Source organism: Gallus gallus, chromosome 7, assembly GCF_016699485.2.
Source record: "Gallus gallus isolate bGalGal1 chromosome 7, bGalGal1.mat.broiler.GRCg7b, whole genome shotgun sequence".
Classification (NCBI taxonomy): Eukaryota; Metazoa; Chordata; class Aves; order Galliformes; family Phasianidae; genus Gallus; species Gallus gallus.
Genome location: NC_052538.1, coordinates 29,758,379 through 29,781,131, shown reverse-complemented (window position 1 = coordinate 29,781,131; position 22,753 = coordinate 29,758,379). Strand labels below are relative to the sequence as shown.

The window sequence follows — 22,753 nt, the reverse complement described above, 5'->3', positions numbered from 1 at the left end:
AGTTTAGCCATTTATAATTTAGAAATGATTACAGCTTTTCGGAAAATACTTTGCTTATGACCTACTGCATTCAATATGATCCTTAGTTCAGTGAGCCATGCTGTGTAGCACAATCTGTCACTGAACCATATGAATAATACCCAAGTGAACCTTTTGTCCCTGGCCACAACAGAGACAACTGGCTCTCCTGCTTCTAGGTGCTGTTGGGGTGAATTGTCCGAAGAGACAGATGTCACTAACGAATGATATACAGTGGGCAGTGGGGCTTGTGGGGCTTACAATGGCTGCAACATCCAAAGGCCATATGTAGCAATCTCATTAGTTTCGTGATTGCTGCCTGCACAGGCTGTTGGAAATGTGTAAAAGTGCAAGTTCAAAAAGGAAAGTAATGTATCATATTTGAATTTTCTCCTTCAGTCATGCAAAACAGAGATCCTGCTGAGTTTGGAAACAAGAAGTTGTAAAGATGAGTGTATACCTTAATTGTGTGTCTTTTAAATGGCTTAGCTTTACACTGTATTGCGCTACTGCCACAGCCCGAAATGATATTGAAAATGTGCAATGTCCTTTGGGCATTTTCATCTGAAAATATTTATCCACTTTTTGTTTCATTGCCCAGCAGATGTTTATCCTGTGCTAGGAATGCAGGAACAACATCTGTAGAATTTCTGGGAAGTTCAGCTTTGGATAAATCTGTGAAGAAAAACACATGATGTGGGTAATGTCTCTATTTTACTCCTTTTAGTTTTCTTCTCCTTCCTCAGTTTAGGATGAGTGTTATAGGCATGCATATGTACAGTATCTCAGTCTGATGGAGTCGTTTACCTCCGGTCTACTTTGACAACTTTGGAAAAACCTTTTGATTTTTGGAACTGAGCAGCACTTCTAATTGATGAAAACAGGAAGACAATAAAAAGTTCTGTTTCAGTCCTCTCTTCTATGATGTTATTTTCACTACAATTTTCCACCTTCTCAGTAGAAGATTTTTCTTCCTGAACTGGGCAGCAAACACCAAGTGGAGATGTATTCCTGGGTGAGATGTTTTACAGATGCAAGGTCTTTATTTTCAGAAGAGAATATTCAGTTTCAATCAGCAGCTTTGAAATCATGGCAGAACTTTTAAAATTTAGCAGTTGACACTAACGTAAACACAAGTCATTTTATTTCTTATGTGCAACTGATTTGCTTTAGAACTCATGCAAAGTAAAATTCATAGAATCACAGAATGACTCAGTTTGGAAGACAATTAGCCCCATACTTTGAAAAACAAAAACTAAAATTATTTCTAATCTTAGTCATATTATTACATAATTTACAAACTCTGATGTGAATGCAAGCAGCAAATCATGAGCAAATATTCATTGCTTGAGTAGTGGTTAGTGGAATAGCATTCTTTAAAGATCCTCCTGTTTTCCCTTCATTGTCCCACTCTCTGATGGTTTTCCTAAAGGATAAAGATTCTGGAAACCTGATTTTTGAATTCAACACTCAGCTCTCCCTGTAGGTGAATGGTGGTTGAATTATTAATGGCTGATATACAGTTCAGCCTTTTTCCTCAGCTTTGCTGTCTCCACAGTTCTGAGTTCATAGTCACCGTAATCTGTGTTGCCTCGCATCTAAAATCTATTGGGATAGACCTGAACCCTTATTTTTATTCTCTCTGGGCTGTCTTTCCTGAAGAGAGTGTTAATCCCTTCTACTCACTTTACATGCATTGTGTTCCCTGTATGTCCAAATGAAAATTCCTGCCTAGACTGAATTTAGATTTAGTACAGGAATCATGTGATCGAAGAGAAATATGACAAATATTTCTTTACCTATTTTAATTCCTCCTGCAAATGTTACACCTATGAATCTAAATTGTAGTTGCAGGCCACACTGGCCTGGTTTTGCAAAACGTTGCATTGGGGGAAGCTTTGAATTTTGTCTGACTAGTGGAACGTAACATAGTTGCTGTGTTGGTGCAGCTTTATCTCAAGTACTGTGTGCACTTTTGGGCACAACGATTTCAGAAGGACATCCAGACGAGGGTTACAAAGATGGGGAAAGGGTGTAGATGGCAAGTTGTGTGAGGACTGACTAATGTCCCTTGGTTGTTTGTCCCAGAGTAGAGGAGGCTGAGGGGGTTCCTCACAGAGCTAAGGGGCAGTGCTGAGCTCTGCTCTCTGATGACACCAATGGGGAACGAGAGAGTGGTGTGGACCCCTGTCAGAGAGAGTCATGTGGGGGTTATGGAAAGCTTTTTCACAAGACAGTGGTGGGTATGGAACAGGCTCCCTAGGGCAGTGGGCATAGCCCTGAGCTGTCAGAGTTCAAGGAACATTTGGACGGTGCTCTGAGACACAGGGTTTGGATTTTGGGTGGTCCTGAGAGGAGCCAGAAGTTGGGCTTAATGATCCTTGTGGTTCCTTTCCAACTTGGGATATTCTGTGATTCTATAATGTTCAAAACCAAAGGGTCGGCGCAGCTTTGCCTATTCCAAGTGGTGGTAACTGAGATTGGAGTCACATTCCTTGTGTGTGTATTGATTTCTAGTGGGATATCCCAGCACATTACATTTGGCTGCAGTATTAGTCATTTCCTGGATGCTCTTCCCCTTTAAAAAGACACTGTCTGCTCATGACATGAGACTAAATACTTTTATGTAAATATTTTCCAAGAGGAATTACTCATTAATACAGACAGTTCTGAAGGCAAACGCAAACAACATGTCAGCAAAAAAACCCCTTCTTATTAAGAAATTAAGTCAACAAACCACATTTATGATTCATAGAACACCTGACTGATTTTTTTTTTTTTTTTTTTTTACTCCTCCCTAGATATAAAAATGTCTTAAGGAGCATATTTCCTCTAGTTACATATGTGATTGATATTATACTGTAGGTTTACAAAGACACTTGTTTTGGTATCTGATAAACTGGAATTACTGGGGGAAGATTCCTTGGATAGCATGCTTGCACAAATGGAGAAGAGGAGAAATCAGGTTAACATAAACTGAAATAGAGTTACACAATGGTCACCTGGAGTGACTCTTCTATGAGAGAGGCAAGCAACACCTTTTTTTGCTGTAAAGTGAAAGCCTCAAGTCTTATCTTCAGTGAAACCTGGTTGGGGCCTGCACATGTATAAGGCATTAGGATGTGGTGAATACTATGGTAAAAAGAAGTAGGTGAAATATCATTAGATAAAAACCCTGGAATCCCTTCTAGTTTTCACTGTACTTAGAAAATGCACTACTGGAAGGTAACAGATCTGGACTTTTTTGCTGGAAGAGGGCTGGAGCAAGACTTCTTCCTCTTCAGATGTTGTTACCTTAGTCTCACTGTGCTGCAAAGAGGAATTCAATTTTTTCCTGCCTTAAGAATAATTTGCATTGAATCACATCAATGTAGTAATAGTTTTTTACTCTCTTTTGGAATGGGAGAAGAGAGGATGAAAGACAAAGTTAATTGCATGTAATCTTGTCTGTAATGTTTTAAGTAACTAAACTGTTGAGTTTTCTTTTCCACCAAACGAGTCTGCAATGCTCTGTGATATCTTCCTCCCTCAGGTCTCTTAAATCACAGCTGAATGTCTTTTATGAGGCCTAAGGGAAATCTGAAGGTTACGTTCCTTGCCTTCTTTTATAAATATGCTATAGTCCATTTCATCTAGAATCCAGCTCTTTTCACAGATGGTTGTTGACTCAGTTCTATAGGCTTTACTTTGATTTAGGTTACTTAATATCTTCATATCTTGGGTTTTGGTTTTGTAGAACTTTTTTCATTTATGAAGGACACTGGCATTCATATAGATGTAGATTTTAGAAGTACTCTGCTTTTTCTGGATACCTAAAAATACACATTGTGTTTCCTTTATTGATCTGGAATGTGCAAAAGGATAGACAAAATCTTGATTCTAACCTACATTTTTAAAATGACTGCATGTTTATGCTTAAGGAATGATCACATTGAATGATTCCTTGACTATTTAGCTGGTACTAAAAATATACCATGTTTTATCAGCTTCCAAGTCAAATGAAGCAGGAGTATAGGGAGGTACTTCACGAATGCTTACTTGAAAGAAATGTGACCGTCACACTTATAATTGTCTGTGCCTCTTATTTCTGTTCAGTTATTTTCCTCTCTAGGTCTATCCCCTCACTGCTAATGAGTAAATCAGCTGTCAGAACATAACTGCAGATTATTTATTTTTTTATTGGTACAAACTTCATCATTTGACGAGATCAGGAATTTTGTTATCCTACTTATACGTTTTAGTAAAAATAATTGTTTCTATAGACTCCATGGGTTCTGTCAATCTGAATTCAAGCATTCTAAATGCAGAGAATTACATGAATTACAATGCAGTGCTTCATCAAGTGATCAGTGAAGTCATTAGAAAGAAACAATAGCAGTATGCTTACTTGTTATATCTCTAATGGCCCTTTTCTGTTCACTTGGGTCTGCTTTACATCTATCAGACATACACCCGAACTGTTATCTCAGTTTACCACAACTTCTTTGACTTGGGCCAGCTTCAGAGATTCATGGAGACAACTGAATTTCCCAGATAAAAAAATATAAAATCGATGTTTTTGCCATTTTTAAAACTTAAGAAAAAGGTACACTGAGAAGCACCATGGTGTTATTTGGAATATACTTACAAATGTTTATGGGGATGATCTAAACTTTGGATGCATTGCTAGGTTATCTAGGAAACTTAAATCAGGATCTTGTTTTATCTGCAGCTGAAGCTGACAGCTGGTGATGGAGAATAAGAAGCTTTGGGGTTTTGGCCCATTGTTAACTGCTTTGTAGTGAAAGCTTCTAAGATCTGAGCTTAAAAATGCAGCGTGTGTCCTCCAGTAGTACATGTTTATTCTTGATTCTTACATCTTTCATATTCTTGCCAGAGGGGTAGGTGGATTTGCTGTGCTGTGGAAATATGACTAAACTTGGCCTGAAATTTAACAAATTGTACACTCTTTGCTTATAATTATTAAACCACACATTAGCAGATCTGTCTTTAAATAAGCAGCAATTTTTGAGACTTGTCTTTCTGCAGAAGGAGATGAGTAGGTGGTAGAATAGAACTCTTTGTCAGGCATTGAGGAGCCTGTCTTCCCTCTCTTTGTCTATCAAAAATCTAGTTTCTACTCAGGCCAGAGTCCATTAGACTGTTGCTGTTGTTTTTTAGCCAAGACATTGCAATATTCCTTAATGTTTTTTTCCGTAAAGCATTATTTTTTATTCTCTCTCCCCTCCCAGATCATCTATGCTATTCTATGGCTAGGTCTACTCTTTTATGGCTTCTTCAGTATCTTGTTCCTCTATAAAAGAACACCAACAAATGTTTAGTGTTTTCTTTTTGCACAGTCAGAATACACAGATATTATTTACAGGTACTCCATAGCAGAAAAAATGAGAATAATTCAGTTGAAAAGATCCTACAGGCTGAACCCAATTTCCTGATTGCTTCAGGGCTAACCAAAAGTTAAAGCACATCAGCGAACTCTTAAACACTGACAGGTATGAGGCACCAGCCACTATTCTAGGAAGCCTTTTCCAGTGTTTGACCACTCTCACTGGAAAGAAATTTTTCCTAACATCCAGTCTGGACCCTCCCCTAGCACAGCGAAGTGCTGTTTCCATGCATCCTGAATCCATCCCCCAACACAGAATGGAAGCAACCTGGATAACCTGGATTTCCTCAAAGACCAACATAGCTCCTGAGCTGCCAAGCTGTGATATCTTTTGTACAGTGATTTGTAATTGGGATTTCTCTGATCATTGGCCAAGTGAGTGTATCCTACTTCTGTTATTTCTTTCATCCAATATGAAGAGCACCTTTTCCATATAAAAGGGTTGCTGAATCCCTGTAAGTTCCCACTTCAGCTGCAGGCTACTATATTTTAAGCTCCAAACAGTGTTTCTGTTTTCCTTAATTCTTTACAACTTGTTGATAAAACTAAGATAAATTCCCTCCGCATTTCATTATAGTGGGTTTGTTTTTTTTTTTGGAGTGCTCTCTGTTGCTCTCAATCAACTTCCATCTGGAGATATTTAATTGGGAAGAAAGAGGTGGCAAATCTTTTAATTACAGCATTAAAGTCGTGTAAAAATAGGATGTCAAATATGTCATCACTGCTAGGGTTGTTAAGGCTTGATGTCTGAGTCTGCGCTTTCAGCTGCCTTCTGTACAATGTAAACTGAAATTCGTACATTTCTTTCTTTATTTTTTTATTTTTTTATTTTTTAGAATACTAGCCAGAAAATAGTTGGTGGTGATAGTTCAGGAAGGAAGTAATGTGATGTCATTGAGGCCCCACACTGCCCGGTGCCCCTTTGCTGTGTCAAGTCAACCAAAGAATAGTGGCAGAAGAAAAGAACAATGAAATGCTCCCTGTGTGCTCTTGTCACAAAGACGAGTCAATCCATCATGAGTGCACAGCTGAGCATCTGGGAGATCCAGATGATGCACACTGTAGTTTTCCTGTATCAGCAGTAGTGTTTCTATTGTTGCCTTTTAAAACCGCTTTTCTAGTGAAGCCTAGGGCATGATTGAAATGTTTGTTATTGCAATTGCTCTGGCTCAATCAATCTTCATGTGTGATACAAGGCCAACCTGCTCTTGGGCTCTTTATCCACCCCTTCTGCTTGCAATTGTTAGGAATGTACTTACTGACCAAAGAGCTAATAATTTCTTTTATGTGAACCATATGCATATACCACATAATAAAGAGAACACCTTCTAAATGTGGCTGTAATTGCTCCGTGCAAAAATACTTGTTTTAACAGACTAAATCCCAGTCAAACTTTCATCTTGTTATGTTTATGACTGTTTTTCTTCTAATGTACATTCCTGTGGATTATTTTGCAAGCCATCCCATGGGTGTGTTGAACATCCAAGCATCCTTACATACAGTTGCATGTATAGCTATAACCCAGGTGAATCATCATTCTCCTTGTTAAAGTTTTACAGCAAAATATTTGGCAAATATAAATGGGAGAGGCCTATTTAGGGATAAGAATAAAAGCAAACTAGATTTGTTATGCAAGGAAGAATGTCTCAGACGTTCAGTTTATTTAGATATAATAAGTCTACACTGGCGCAGTACACTTAAAAGTTAAGCGCTGTTCTATTGTCAAAATACTGATGGCTTTATTCCCTGTTGGCGTGTATAGAATCACCAAGGTTGGAAAAGACCCACAGGATCACCCAGTCCAACCATCCACCCATCACCAAGAACCAGCAATAGGATTCCTGGAGTGGAAAGGTGGTGTAAGCAATCATTTGCAGAAATATGCTGTGTTTGAATCTCTGTTGAAACAGAAGAAGGGCTAATGTAATCTCAAAATACCTGGTACTGATCTGAGTAGGTGAAGGATGCTGTGATTCAGAGCATCACTACTGAAGCTCGGGAAATTCCAACAATAAACGCTTACTTTTGTTCTTGTAGACATCCAGATGCCCCTTCTCAGTTCTGTACTATGAAATATGTTCATAAGTGTTTTGTCATTGTGAGATGCTTTAAGTAATTCATTTAAATATTTTGAACTTCTTTTAGAAGTTGCCTTCCTGACTGCGCAGTCAATGGAAAGTGGATTCTAGTTCATAGTGGAAAAAATATCGTGGTGCAAATCTCTTTATCCAGTGAATGCTTGTCGTCATCTTGTAAATAAGACAGAAAATTCAGCTGCCCATACTATAGCACATTAAGGACTCAGTAATCGTAGGAGGGATTTGAAGAAGGAAAAATTCCTTAAACGTGAGAAGAAACTGAAATGCTGAACTTAATACCTCTTCCTGGACTGTGGCTGTTTTATTCTTTTGTCCCTTGTCAACTCTTTTGCCTTTTTTCTTTCTGTTTTTGCTGGTTCATCGAGTAAAATGTTCTCATTCTGATTGGAGTGTTTATATGTGCTCATGTCCACTTTTGTGACTAATTGTAAATACCATTATCCTGCAGTTCTGAGTTTGTTCAAAATTCAGCTGCAAAATTACTTGGAGGAGGGTAACTGCCCATGTCATTCTCTGTTGAGTTCAGAGAGCTTCATTCACTTTTAGAGGAAGAGTGAAGTAATTGTTAGATCTTACAGCTAAATATACAGAGCTCTCTCCGTGTCTTGCTTTATTTTTATGACCTTAGAAAATTTGGACTTGTTTACTTCTCATGCTGTAACTCTTTGTCCCACGTTCTTTCCCATGCCTTACCACCAAAGAAAGTTCTGCTAAAATATTACTTACGGTCAGGGAAATTTAGTACTGCATTGTAGCAATAGCAGATTTTTTTTAAAGAGTGATATTTCTCATGTAATGCTGTGTGTTCAGATCCTGCAACTGCTTCTAGCAGAGGATTTTGTTAGTGAATTCTTCAGTACAGCTGACTAAAGCTTGCCTTTTGCCACAACAACCATTTGAAGAAATGATTACCCCTTTTCTACAGAGCTGAGTAGCTGAGAAAAGGGAGAATAGCAGTAAATCTGCAGCTGAGCCTAATCGATGTCAGTTCTCTCATTTCTACCAGGTGGTCAAGATTCTTGGCCCAGCTTTACCTTTCCAAGCTGTGCTTTGCCTCTGCATCATCCTGAGGATGGAGTCAACATCCACACGCGACCTTTGCATAGGGTTCTGCTCACTCACCCTAACGAACTGCACGTTACAGCCATTTGGACCACCTGCAACTTCATTATTTAGGTTAAAACTTTAATGAAAGTAGACTGGCTTTAAAAAGGAGTTCCTCCCCACCCTGCTTTAGGGCCTTTCTCAGACCAAAGGAAGAATTATACAGCAGACCTATAGTGGATGTAAAATAAGCAGGCACCAATGTTAGTGCAGCCAGCCCAGCATTCCTTGTTTATATCCCCTTGGTAAAACCCACTACTGTCCCCTGATGAAAAGACAATTTCACCTGGCAGGGCAGGGACAGAGCACTGAGCTTACACTGCCCTGCCCTAGCACATCTACAGTGCAAGGGGAGTCTCTACTCCCACCTTGCAAGGCTCTGTCTCAGAACCCAGCCTAACATATAACTTTTAAGAGGGTCCTGTGGCTGATGCCCAAACATCCTGTTCATCACAGCTCACCACAGGGTTTCCGCAGTAGAAATCACCCTGCTTGGTGCTAGCTTACTTCTTGGATAGAGAATACTGTCTAACGGCCCCTTTCCTCAACACACTCTACCTTAAGCTGCTGTTTGGAAACACAAAGTAGTAGTTTGCTTCTCACGGTGGCTTAATGTATAAGGTTTTTCTGAGAACTGGTATTGCCCAACAGTTGGAAGAGATGAAGCTACATGTTAGAAAGGATAGAAATGGGCAGAAAGATTTCTACACAGGTCTGAATGGGTGCTTACAATATGAAGGGGACTGAGACTTAATATGTGCCTGACTTCGACACGTGCTGCTGATTTCTGTTTTCGCTTTTTAAATCTCTCCCCATGCATTGCTCTGGGCACTGCGGCCAGCTGCTGTAATGGAGATCTCTAAGCATAAAGCAACCAACACTGAGTTTATATAGCGTTGAGTAATGTGGTGCCAAAAAGCAATGTTCCCTTTTTGGATATACTTTCTCTACCTACAGATCAAAAGCGGTGAGTGCTGCCATAAAGAACTTCTATTGTTAACCAAGAAAGTTAAGTAACTTGCTCAAGGACACACTTTCAAGTGGTTGGTTCCATCCTGGTGGATTTTTGTGTCAAACTGCTGAAGGCAGTGTGATATAGTATGAGTAGAATGGATCACTGGTACAATTCTTCAGCAGTGTGCTGCAGAAGTAAAGTTTTCTGTGCTAAACAGAACAAATCCTGATTGTTTTGTTTCTGGACTGAGAAGGGCACAAGTGGAAACAAAACTTACTCCCAGCTGTTCCTCTATTGCTCTTTTGCTGTGCAGAGAGACTACAGTTGTGTAATAGGGAAGACAATTTTAGACTCTTTTGTACTTACAAGTACAGTAAGTTATGTTTTACCTGTCTGTCTCTAGAGAAGAAAAGCTTTAATTAAGTCTTACTTTAATTATCTCTCATCTATACAGTATCTAAATGCATTATGAGAGTATGACATTTACTATTTGTCTTCCTTCTTAGGAAGGTTTAGATGCTCAGTTTTCTAATACTGTATAAAGTTCCAAGTGCTGTTATTAAAGGAATATGTTATGCTAATTGCTAAGAGGTGTTGAAAAGATGAGTGATTAAAGCGTGATGTGGAACTTTCTTCTGAAATAATTTTTGTTGGTGTAGAACTTCCTTAACACCAGTAGGACTCCCTGAAGGCCCCAGTGACCTGCTAATATGGCTGATGTCACGGGCCACACTACTATTTCACAAAACCTGCTATTTTACCGATCTTATTGGTAGCACTGTGCTTTATCATTTTGTGCTGTTCCAATAAGTATTTTAATTAAAGGAAGCAAAACAGAAAAACAAACACAACAATCTTTGCACACTGTCTTATAGCAATGCAGCTAATGAGAATGTCATAGTTTCTTATATTTATTGAAAATACTGTCTTTGAAATGCACTTCCAGGCATTGTTTTATTGCAACCTGGGAGTGCTTTTGACCAAGAGATTGATAGGAATATGCATAAAGAGAAAAATCAAGCTTTTCTAGTTTCCCATGCTTTTAATCTTCTTCTCAAAGTGTTCTCTTAATTGAAATTTAAGCTGATAAAATTAATAAGAATGAACAAACACGTACTTCTGTCTTCCCCCAACTTCTGTAACTGTAAGCACACTTGATTCTTAATCCCCAGTGAGAAGGCCTATTAGAATAGAGGAAGGTATTTTAAATATTTTAAAATATCTATAAAGGTACTTTATATGTTATTTACCAGGGAAGAGTGATACATTTCTGCTGTTTCTCTCTATATATAGTTGTTTTTTTTTATATTCTTTTATATTTCTTTTCAAGTTGTCACTGTTTGACATGTGGCTCTGCTTATTTAGAAGGTAAATCTGCATGCAGCAACTGAAAATGACACTTGTCTTAATGGATCAAAGGATATATTATTGTTCACCTGAAGATGACACATCTCTCCAGGGCAGCAGACTGACTGCCCTGAAGGTGAATGTGCATCCACACAAGATGTATAATTTGGACTGGGTTTGCCCCACCCTTGTTTACTTTTGCCCTCCAGTCAGTTATGTTGTCCAGACCTGTTTGTCAGTTGCATTATCCCATACCTTTGGTGTCTCTGCACACACCTGTTTTCTGCCTTGGAAACTTGAACTGTTAGACCATGCCTATGCAAAGGGGTGGTCTGAAATTTTCCATATCCATCCTGCATGGTTATATGATGCTCTTTATGAACAGATTACCTTCTTTGGTCGCAACAGGCTACCAAGGGCTTATGATTGCAGTTCGAGATGTAAAATGGTGTTTAAAATACCTTTTTTCCTTTCAAGCAACATGAGAGAACACAAAAATAATAATTTAATTTTACAGGCAAGATACTTTGGAAGGAAAAATTGAGAAGTGATACTAAGGATTCTCTGGGCATTGATATTGAAGTAAGCTTCCAAACTGCTATTATTGCTAACTAATATGACTTTGTACCTAGCCCAATTTCATAAGTGTATAAATTTGGCCTTGGACACAATTTGTTACTTTTGAAAAACTCTTTTCATATTAATATTGTTTGGGACTACTTAGAACAATTTATTAGTGCTGCAAACACCGAGTCATGGGAGCATGTAGCAGATAACAGACAAACAATGTGTACATCTTAGCTTTAGGGAACTGATCTGTCAAAGGTTGTCCATCATCTCAGCTTGTGGTATTTCAGCAGCACGCCCTGCATTACAGTTCCAGTATCAGAGATTTTGGTCCTTCCAAGTTGGTACAGAAAGATTTTATTTGAACTTCCAATAGACTGAAATGTCATCACTCTTACGCTTCTCAGAGTGCGGTTTCCTGTGATGAAAGAGACTGGCTTCTAATATTGCTGACTCCCTTTTTGTTGCTCACAAGAAGCTGAGCTACACAAGGAAGGTGATTGTCTTCCTCACCCATTCCACTACTGTGCAGTATTAAGGACTTATAACCAAGTTACCACCTCCAAACAAACAAACAAAAAAACAGTTATCTTTTCTATACATTCTTTTGTTTACACTGCCTCAACTTTGCTCTTTGGAATCATAAGACTTCAGTAACAGGCCATCATGCTTTTGGTCAGCCCTATTTCCAATGGGGATGAGTCAACATTAATAAGTGGTGCATTGCAGAAATGGTGGCATAGTGGAGAGGGTCTGGCATCCATGCTATGAGTTTCAAGGTTTTTTTAAGGGTCTTTGTAAAGATACATCCACCACATAGGAATCGTAGGGCTGAATTGGACGTAGCTTCTTTATGAGTGAGTTTCTTCATCTATAGAATCAGATTTTAAGAGGTCAGAAAAAGAAACATATTTTCATTAAAATACATTCTTCCCCATACACTACACCATAATGGAGCTGTGTGTGCTGTGTCATCATGCGATAAAGCTCATGAGAATATGGTGAGCTATTGTCTGCTGTTCTCCTACTTTTGCCTGCCCAGGTCTGGAAATCTTGGAGTATGCAGAAGGAAGATGTGCAGACAGAAAATGATAAAAAATGTACAGAGGTTATAATCTGACTTAGTGAATACAAAGGCTATGATTTGTCTTCTGCTTGCTCTCCTCAGTCAGGGCCAGGGTGAGTCCAGTTACTTGCCTTCACAGCATTTTAAATGGGCAGTCTCTTGTCTCTTGATTCAAGAAAAAATAATTGAGTGATCGGTATTGCCACCCATTTTTAAAAGCCTGTGAAAAGTGTTATTTAACTACTTTACCCTTCTGGTTCCAAGCATAAATGTCTGACGGCATATTCCTTTTTAAATCCTCTTCTGAGATATCATTCTTCATGTGTGTTTCACTAGGACTCTGCTGTGCTGCTGTTTTACTAAATCCCACATGCTTGTGTTCTCATCCACCTCACCTCATTCATTTTTAACCAGATATCAGTTGCACTAATAGCTCTATATATCTCTTCAAGATGGTTCTGTTTGACTGGAAACTGTTTCGTTGATGCATAGCATTTGCATAAGAGAAAACTACCTTTCCACTCACTGTGGGGTTTCTCCTTCATCACAGTTCATTTTTGTTTGTGTGTAGTATTGTAATGTTTTTTTCCTCTCGTCCAGCTGAATGCCAACAGCAGCTAGGGAAGGAAGGCAGCAGAGAATTGCCATTAGGCATGGTGAAAGTATTCTTTACTGCTTGATGTCTCTGCTTCTGAAGGATTGATTATCTTTCCTTTGATAGCACCTATATTTCTCTCTCTGTCTTCTTTTTTAATAGTTTCTGAAATTTCAAAGTAATGCTTTTCCTTTTCACTGTGCTTAGGGCTAATAACTGTCTTAATAGTAAATGTTTCATATGCTTAAGTTTTGTCAATGCAAGAGTTTTTTTGTGAAACTGTTACCAGAAAATCAGTTTAGTGTACAGCTTTTCTGAGGCTTATTGTGGCTGTGACTTGAATCTCTCATGAGCCTTGCAAATAAATCAGTTCCCGTCTATTGAAAATCACACCAGTACTGTTTCTTTGGAAACATTTGCCAGTGTCTCCAATTTAAATAATAGTAAAGATAGATATTGAAGCTAAATAATGGCCAATTGTCTTCCATGTCTTCTAACAATCAGTGGCACATCGAGGCTTCATGGCTGTCACCACGCAGCCCGTGACAACGGCTGGGATTCCTGGAGCGACAGCATGAATGGAGCCCCGACCTTTCTGCTTCTAAGGGCTGGGGCCTGCAGGAGGCAGCAGGATGGGGCTGGCTCTCGCATGCTGCCATTACCCACCCTGTCTGCAGCTCCTTGTCATCTACTGCACCAGCCATGTTGACGTGTCCTCAGATATTTGCACTGTTGCAGATTTATCAGGAAGGCTTTTTGTATTTTAAAATAAATGCATGAAGTTGCATAGGCAAAACTGCAAAGTTTGCAAGGATTTATGAAAATGTTTAAATATGGTGAGTTCTCATTGCTGGTAAGGATTTTCAATTTCCTTTTCACTTCTGGCTGAAGTCACTGTAATTCCTCTTTTCCTCTTTCATCCATACAATCTTTTGAACTTGTTGGGAGTTTTGACATCTGTTTAGGCAGCAACAGATGAGATAAAGGTGAATGGTGCTCTTCTGCTCAGATAAGGGTAAAAAGTTTGGTTTTAAACCTCCACTCCTGTTCCCTTTGGCTTTCAAATACTTAAGATACTTCCTAGCGCTCTTCAGCTGTTAGCCTGAGTTAGCTCTAACCTGTGTTGTAGCCCAAGTGTCTTTGCATGGGTCATAGACAATTATAAATGCATGACCTAATGAAGGAAGGCACTGAGGAGCTGGATTGATGTTGCATCTTGGTCATAGGTATTGTGCCTTCAAAAGGGGAAGACAAGAATCTCTCTGTATGTCATAACGGTATCTGAGGATGAAATACATGAGGTGACTGTAGCATATAGGGTTACTGTAACAGTGAGGAGAGTCTGGATAGCTGCTTGAGCCTCTCTCAGTGAAGTGTCACGAGGCAGTTAAAAGCTAACAAATGATTGGGCTTCTCATGCACTATTATCTGTTTTGACTCTTTCTGCAAGTTGGTTTTTTTTTTTCCCCAAGTTGTATTTCCAGTAAGTTCCCCAAAGACCTCAGTGCTCTGAGGGTTTGCAGTTCTTAGGAGTGTAAGCCAGTTAACTGTGGAAATTTCTAGAGCTGGTTGGAGTCAAACTATTAAAATATGCAACCCCTCTGCGGTATAATGGTCTCTCTCTGTGGCATTAATCCTTCTCCTTTTTGTACAATGCACTTGAAATGCTGCTTTTCTCTGTAGGCGGCAAGTATTGTCATAACTTCACTTCAAGAACTATTCACCTTTTAAACGTAGAAAACAGTTCTCATTGTACTTCAGCTAGAGAATAATCCCTTTTCTTTCGCTCCCTCATCCTCTGTGGTACGCTGATGATAAGTGAACTCTCAAGCAGTTCCAATTTCACAGGAGCTTTCATGGACTGCAGAGCTCTGGGTTTTTCAGATACCATTCGTTCAATCCAAGTCACTTGGAATGTCTCTCTGTTTTTAAATCTGACTTCTTAATGTTGCTGTGTTCAGCCCAAATATTGCAATTTAAAGTGTGAATTCTTGTGGTTCTCTCATTAATGTCTTCCCATTCTTTTTTCTAAGTAGCCGTTGGTGGCTCTCCCTACTGCTGTCAGCTCCTCAACCTCTGCATTACAAACTGCAGAGTAGGATGAATGTAGTACTACACTAAATCAAATCTCTGCAAAGTTGGCTTCGATGCACATAGGAGGCCAAAAATAAAGAGAAAAGGAAAAATGAGCCATCACCAATGTGACGGACTAAACTGACTTTATACTTTGAACCTTGAATAACTAATGCTTTAGAAGTGTTTAAAATAATACTACATGCAAAAATACAGCTGGTAACATTCTCGATGTGCTGCAAGCACAGAAACAATCATAGCATTGTTATTTCCTCTTACTGCTTTAAATCGGATAGAGAAATAGCACAAGAAAAGCCTCGGGAAACACAGTGATGTTTGAAAACTAATGCTGAGTGCTGTAAATCTGCAGGACACTCCGGATTTCTGAATTTGGAATACTTTGTGCTCCCAGGATAAGCTAAAATGTAGCAGGGAATTATTAATTGCATCACCACACCTATATAATGGAGTTCACTGTAGTTATGTAGGAGTCAACGATATTCAGGCAGTTCCTTTTGATGAAGTAATCGGGTTGCTTCTGGGGCCTGTTTCAGCTGCTAGGGGCGTGCTTCAAATGTAAATGACTGCCAAATGGATTCCTTCGAAATTCCAGCCAATTAAAATACATTTAAAGTGCAGCTGGTGGAAAGCAAAAGGCTTATAATTGCATAAGAAACGTTTGGGCATGAAACAAATCCCTGAAGTCTGGGGAACAAGATTATTAAATAATGCATTTCTGTAGAAGGAAAGCAATCAAACAAACTTATCCTGAAGTGCAGTCAGCAGCAAAGATGACACTTTTAGCACCACCTTAACAGAGACAAAGCAGGGAGTGTGTTTGTTAGGGTGTCAGTTTTCTACCCTTGGCTCTTTAAACCATGCAAGTTTGGCAGCTTGCCCTACGTGGTGCTGCATACAAATATTGACAGAACACTGTGGTATTTGTTAAACTCCTTCTTGGGAAGCCAGTGATTAAAACTCTGACGGAAGATCTGAGAACCTCAGACATTATATTTTTTCATTAGCACTATAATATTTACAGAATGAAACAGAACATAGTGAATTGGGTGTCATGAATGACCTTCCTTTTCTGCTTTGCCTTGTAAGTAAGGAGAGATTTTTTTTTTGTTTAATGTTTTAAATGTTGTTCTAAAAGAAGTTTACAGCTAGTAGCTCTGAAAGAAACCATTAACACTTTCAATTTAACCTCATGTTTCAGGAGAAAGCTTAGCTTTCAGATAACACGGACTGTGCAATAGGTGACTGACACAACCCAGGAAGAGGCCGTTCACAGTCACTGCTGATACTGTGTTCAATATATGCACAAATGCACATCCGTGTTCAAATGTTGGTGTTTGCTTGATATGTTATGGTCATGCTTGCATTTGCCATACGAAGTTAAAAGCAAGGCTTCAACATTTGCTGCTTTTAATATGCCTTTATGAAATTTGTTTTTGCTGATCACTGTGCTGATTTTAGAAATGCAAACGATTTTCAAACATGGCTCAAAGTGATTTTTTTTTTTTTAGGTAATGTTCTATCAGAATACTCTCTTTATCCATTTATTATTTAGCAAGCATTTGAAATTAGGTGAATGAAAAGTTTTTTGTATGTTATCTCAGTTTTTGATTGAAATGTCTTACAGAGGTAACAAGTATTACTTTGTACTGATTGTTATGTTTTATCCTATGAAATTCACGTGAATTCCTATGAAATTTGTACTTACCTCCTCTTCCAATATATTATGCTAAGTCTGTTTTAATTACATTTTTATTAACTATGAGTGAAGACTCCTGCAAATTTTGTAGTGATGGATCATATTGCAGCAGTAGGAGGTCAGTTAAATATGCCTTGTTAATTGTTAATGTGTAAGTAGAACAGAACACATGACAGGGAGAGGCTCACAAGAAGTAAATGCATTCCCAAAATAGATGTCAAGTAGATTATAAAATTCATTAAAAAAAAACATTTGTCAAGAGACTTAAATATGAATACACTTATACTATTAAAATTAATGCAGTTAAAAACAATGAAACTCAAGAGACTCAACACTAAAGATCTCTAAACTGAGCATTTGGTTTTCTTTGTAAGGTACCCTTTGCCAATGGCAGTTATTCAGGGAGGAAAATCTGTTGAGTAGATTGAAACTACTTTGTTTGGCATCCTATGCATTGCTGGTTGGTCACAAAATTGGGGTCAGTGTGTATTTAACTGCAATAAGTATTAAGGAAATATATGTGTGTGTATGTACACGAAGTACACAACATGTAAAATACAAAATATCTACAGTCTTTATGATTAAGTGTCATGAATTATGCACGCACAAGTTTTAGCAGCACTTGATCTGTTATGGTATGGAAGATTTGGTACAAGTCTAAAGACAATAGGAGTATGGAAGGGAGTGCAAAGGATAGCTGACCATATGGGAATGGACTAGATCAAAGCAGCTATGACTGCAATAGATTGCTAATACTAATAGAAATTATTTTTGTATGCTATCTGACTTTTAGCAAACTGACTGTTTAGGGTACTTTGGGGATTTGCAGACAAATAGGGCTATATATGTAAATGTTTATTACTGAATGCCCAGTAAACCTTCTCTAAACAAATCTGCAGAGTAAATGGTGTGAGGGATGAGGAGGGCAGTAAAAGAGTAGAGACCCACCAAAAGTGGGTTGTTAGTCTTTCTGATGGACCGTCAGGGCCAGCAATGGCAAAACTTGCTTCAGACTAAGCCTCCATCTTAAATGATCTTGACTGAGTATAAATCAAAAAATGAATCTAGGTTCTCCTGCATAATGACACTTTTCATTTTGTGTACTTTTCCCTCATGCAGTGATGGATGTACCTCCTAGGTCCAGTGATTCAGCTAATATACTGCAAGGAAAATGAGAAGGATGCTTAGCAAGTGTACAGTAAGGTGAAGAGGATGTATTAGTACTTCTGTATTTCCTTCTCATTGTACCAGTGTCTGTCCAGGCTTCGGCTGCTTTCAAATCAGAGCCTCCTTTGCTGCACAATTAAACACAGAGCAAGCATCCCTTCAGGGAGCTCACTGACCCATGGGCACTGCTGCCTGGTCTCTGGCTGTCTGAAAGTGAGGTGGAGCCACATGTGGCATTTTCCAAACAGCAGTATGCTTCTACACAGGTGTTAAGGAAATATTAATATTAATATTGGGAATATTAAAGGCTTTTAAGCCCTCACTGGGGTTAAATATCCTTTGGAAAGCTGACTTTCTGGATTGTTTCCTTGGATATTAGTCCTTTAATTCTGCCAACAGGCAGATTTCTGTTGGGCTTTCCCACAGAATGACTCGCTGAAAAGCTGTACAACTTTGATGTGACTCCACAGGGGAAGTTACATGAGTCCCAACTAGAGGATCGGGATAATTTATGATGGCAAGCAGATGAGAACTTTCCTGGAGTATCCCCCTGGCTGGTGTTACTCGGTGATTCTACTACAGCCATAGCCACTACTACTTCATATCTTTGGCAGATCAGACTCTGAAATCTTTGGGTATCTGAACAATTTGCTCTCCTTTATTAAGACTAGCATGGAGTCAATAATGATTATACTGCCCACAGGACTAGAGATGGCTATTCTGTTTCCCTGAAAAGCAGAGCACTCTTTGGTTTCTGCATGAAAGCATCTATTCATTTTACTTAGGATTTACTGTTCCCATCATAATTTTGCAGAAAATACAACCTGCTCTTGCACTCAGAGAAGGGAGGATAGAAACAGAGGAAAAGCTGATTCGTGGATGAAGATGACTTTATCACTCAATATGGACTTTAGCTAGTAGAAAAAGTCCTTTTACTTGGATGGGGGGGATTTCTCCTGTTCACATATTTTCTTGTAGCTCTGAGCATAGGTGTCTCTGCTTCTTATATTGATAATGACTCATGTACAGTATTAAGGAGCTGATGTGCAAGTGAAGATATTGGCCTGAGTGAGATGTTGCCCTGTGTTAGCCCCAGTAGTTTCTGAATTTCTTTCTTCTCATGCTCATTATCACTCCAGAATGTGTCTGTACTCAAGCACAAGACAGTAGTGCAGCACACACAATGAGCTAAGGTTGGTAGGTAACCATTTTGCACTGTTAGGCAAAGGTCCAATGGTCTGTATAGGGCTTTGCCAAATGCTGGAAAGCTCCTGAGCTGATTCCATACTCCGAGCATGTGCTAATAACTTCTGGCCATGCTGATGACAGAACTGGCACCAGAGAAGGCTCAAACTCTATTCATAAGCCAGTTAGGAATTAGGAAATCTTGAGGGAAGAGAGGAATGATTGAAAATGTGTGTATGGCTTTCAAAGAGTGACAGAGGGGAAAGGGAAGTGAGATCCTCAAGTCTAGATTCTCTGCCATGAATGTAGTCAAACCAGAAATGTTTCTGTATGAAGTAGATCTTCAGCTGTCAGTATCTGGCAGACCATTAGGTGGATTGGCAGGGTCAGAAAGATGCAGGAAGTATCTACGTGTTTGATTTTTGTATTCATTTCTGTTAACTTTGAAATCATGTTGTTTGTATTTTGAATTTTGAAATGAATTATTTATTTTATTCACTTAAGTAAGGTAGGAATAATTTAAGAGTACTTGTTAAACATGAATCCAGACTGTTCTAGTAAAGCATGGTGAACATTAAATTTCCATGACCATTACAGTGTCCTGGGAAGCTCTGGAAGGGCCAGTTGTGCTGGTAGGTTCTAATGAACTTTGAAAAGTAATTGCATGGGCTAGCCTGAGTCATGTTCTATGCAAAACCCTGTGTCACTAGGAGTCCCTTATCAGACAATTCTCATTGCAGTGATGTGCAATGCAAGTGTGGAGAGGTCACTTGAGACTTGAAAGAACCGTCTGGATGATTTGAGATGTCTTTTCCAACTTTGGTGATTCTATGATTCTGTTCTGTGAATGCAGGAAGTCTCTTACTGTTTGAGTAATTGTTACTATTTGTGGGGCTAGTTCTTAGGCAAACTTCTTTATTCTTCCTTTTACGGTTTGATGTCAGAAGGGGGACGATGGGTAGCCATGATAGCAGATAAACCTAGAGCTATCGTTTAATTACACAGATTATGAGATTGGCAAGGCTGGTTCAGTTCTTCAAAATCTGGAAGCTGTACGTTGTCTGGTAGCCATCTCTCTATAGAACTTCACCAAGTGTTGAATGTTAATGTTGCACTTAATCTCTAGTCTTTAAAATCTCACACTGTCTGTCTGAGAGCTTGTGGATAAGCTGAGAAAACAAGTCCTCCAAAGTTGCTTACACGGTTTGTTGGTGTCAGAAGAGGCAACTTCCCAGCCTTTCACTCAAGAAGTAAAATGGTCATGCATACAGTGAAGTTGTTAACCATTCTTTCCTCACTAGAAAGTGATTCTAATGGAAACAGTAGTTTGGCTACCTAGAGTCGTGCAGTTAAGTGCAGTAGCCTGGAAGTTTAACCTTGTTGCAGTAAAACTATCAACTAAGGTTGATAAATAAGGGCATCTCAGTTAAATGAATTTTGAAGGCCTTGGTTGTCAGTGTGTGTAGCCATGCTTCACAGGGTGGATAGTGTATCCTGGACCTTGCTGAAATTATTCCTTTGAACCTACATCCTGCCTACAGGACTAAAGTCATTTTCCTGTCCACAGTCAGAGTTCTCCCTTTCCTTTATCCTGTGGTAGGAGATGCCAAGCAGGAACTCAGGGTAATTTTTATGAGACTTCTGTGGTAGCCCCATGAATGTTGTCTTTGTCACATCAGCCCAGGAGAATTCTCTCCACTTAAGCAGCTGGACTCATTACTGAGAGCTTTGTTTCTGTAGGGCTAGGCTGTGTCTCCAAACACTGATCTGTACAAATGTGACTGCTCCAAGGGAGAAACTGCTTTTATTTCCTTAATTTGTTGGAAGAGAAGTAATTTAGTTCTATGCTCCAATCTCTTGTCCACACTGGCTCAATTCTGTAGCTAGTCCTAAAGGAAAAGCCAATTCATTTTTTCTTTCCAAGTCACCCTTCCAGAGAAAATAATAGTAGCTGGGTAGTTCTTAGTTTTTCCACTCCAACCCCTCTTTGCCTGTAGGGGTTATATGCAGGGATACTAACAAAACAATACCTATATTTAGAGTCTTACTTTTTTCTTCAGTTTAGAAAGACTGCATACAGATGAAAAAGAAACTGACCCACTGCAAAGGCTTGTGTATAGGAGGCTGCTGCAGCGGGGAACAAAATGCATTCACGTTCACAACAACACTTTTAACCTGAGCTTCACTCTTCAAGATAGAGAAGTTCAAGGAACAGATATTGTTATGATTGCCAGGGCAGGTTAAATTTTGAAAATTATTTTTTACTTCCTGGATGCTCCTGTGGAGAAACAGCGATTTTTTCTTTTGTCACTTCTATTGGTAACTCCTTATTTTCAATAATGTGATATTTAGTTTTTCATAAGAATATCAATACTTATGCACTCATAGCTTAGAAATACATTTTGCAAGGAATATCTATGCATGAAATGTCATGGTTTACAAACTGCTGCAGAGAATCCTGCTTCCTTTTGCTGTGCAAGCATTCATCAGGGAGGATGAAGGCTCACCTGGGCTATGAAGGTGACAGGAAAGGTGAGTGCAGGGCACACCCTATCTGCACTCAGTGCTGTATGGTGGTCTGTGTGTGGGTTGGATGTGCATTTACAGTTGCTCTGTGAAATAAGGTGTAAAGTGCTTTGTGATTGCACATGATGCAGACATACTGTATCACAATTGACAGTAAAACCTGAAAGTATATTTTATTGACTGGCTCTCACCAATGGAGCTTTATGAAAACAGTAAGCAAGTCTGCCTGTACTATGTTTGGTCACCTCAGGAGACCACGATAGAGTGATTTTGAAACTAGGAGCCTATAGATGGATTCTTTGTGCATTTGAAGAGGATAGAGAGAAACATGGAAGTTTCTCTGGGGAATATCACACTTGATTGTGCAACACACAGGTTGTGTTCAGACCAAGCTGAGGGTACTTCTAACAAGGTCCTGTCCAGTGCTATGAAGCATGTGCTACAGTTCTTCCAGCATCCAATATATCATTGATACTGGCTCTTTGGGATTGCCTTCCACCTCATCTGTGCTAACGTCTCCTCCACTGTGGAGGATCTGTTAGTGACGTTTCTTTCACTGATTACTGAAAGTTCATACAGTTGTACTGTGAACAAAGAGATATTTTCTGTAGTAGTATAACTGTGGATCTGTCTGCAAAGCAGCAGGTGGCTATCTATGTACTAGAACAATGAAGTGGGGCATTTTTTAGATTTTATTTATTTTTTAACTCCTACAAAGCTATTTCCATCATGCACAAGAAAAAGAAAAAAGAAAAAAAAAGGAGGGAGGTGAAAGAAGAGCAGAGAAAACATGAATTTCAAATTACCTCTAATTACTTTGTCCTGGGGGACTACTGACCTGTTAGCCTCACCTCGGTACGCAGAAAATCATGGAGCAGATATTCCTGGAAGCTATGCTAAGGCATATGGGAGAGAGAGGGATGTGATAGGGGATAACTAGCATGACTT

At 39.1% G+C, this 22,753-nt stretch overlaps 1 protein-coding gene across 5 annotated transcripts in view; it reads left to right on the top strand.

Moving 5' to 3' along the window:
* Positions 1-22,753, top strand: part of NCKAP5 (NCK associated protein 5) — a 441,589-nt gene that overhangs the window by 61,836 nt on the left and 357,000 nt on the right. The window contains exon 1 of one of the 5 annotated variants that reach the window (XM_015289933.4): positions 16,170-16,312. The exons of the other annotated variants lie outside the window; for them this stretch is intronic. The gene's annotated coding sequence lies outside the window, so the exon portion shown is untranslated. Of the gene's footprint in view, positions 1-16,169; positions 16,313-22,753 lie in introns of those variants that run through there. 5 annotated transcript variants of the gene reach the window in all.